The following is a 1,073-nucleotide window of genomic DNA, read 5'->3' as shown; positions in this document are numbered from 1 at the left end:
GATTGTATTTATCAGTCATGTCTGACTAGAGCTCTAGACTGTTGATTTGATTGTATTTACTAGTTATGTCTGACTAGAACTCTAGACTGTTGATTTGACTGTATTTACCAGTCTTGTCTGACTAGTGCTCTAGACTGTTGATTTGACTGTATTTACCAGTCTTGTCTGACTAGTGCTCTAGACTGTTGATTTGACTGTATTTACCAGTCATGTCTGACTAGTGCTCTAGACTGTTGATTTGACTGTATTTACCAGTCTTGTCTGACTAGTGCTCTAGACTGTTGATTTGACTGTATTTACCAGTCTTGTCTGACTAGTGCTCTAGACTGTTGATTTGACTGTATTTACCAGTCATGTCTGACTAGTGCTCTAGACTGTTGATTTGACTATATTTACCAGTCATGTCTGACTAGAGCTCTAGACTGATGATTTGATAGTATTTACTAGTCATGTCTGACTAGAGCTCTAGACTGTTGATTTGATTGTATTTACTAGTCATGTCTGACTAGAGCTCTAGACTGATGATTTGACTGTATTTACCAGTCATGTCTGACTAGAGCTCTAGACTGTTGATTTGATTGTATTTACTAGTCATGTCTGACTAGAGCTCTAGACTGATGATTTGACTGTATTTACCAGTCATGTCTGACTAGAGCTCTAGACTGTTGATTTGACTGTATTTACTAGTCATGTCTAACTAGAGCTCTAGACTGTTGATTTGACTGTATTTACTAGTCATGTCTAACTAGAGCTCTAGACTGTTGATTTGACTGTATTTACCAGTCATGTCTAACTAGAGCTCTAGACTGTTGATTTGATTGTATTTACTAGTCATGTCTAACTAGAGCTCTAGACTGTTGATTTGATTGTATTTATCAGTCATGTCTGACTAGAGCTCTAGACTGTTGATTTGACTGTATTTACCAGTCATGTCTAACTAGAGCTCTAGACTGATGATTTGACTGTATTTACCAGTCATGTCTGACTAGAGCTCTAGACTGTTGATTTGACTGTATTTACTAGTCATGTCTAACTAGAGCTCTAGACTGTTGATTTGACTGTATTTACTAGTC

The sequence above is a fragment of the Lottia gigantea genome, assembly GCF_000327385.1.
Source record: "Lottia gigantea unplaced genomic scaffold LOTGIsca_44, whole genome shotgun sequence".
In the NCBI taxonomy this organism is placed as follows: domain Eukaryota; kingdom Metazoa; phylum Mollusca; class Gastropoda; family Lottiidae; genus Lottia; species Lottia gigantea.
The sequence above is the reverse complement of the archived record's forward strand: the minus strand, read 5'-3'. Positions refer to the sequence as shown.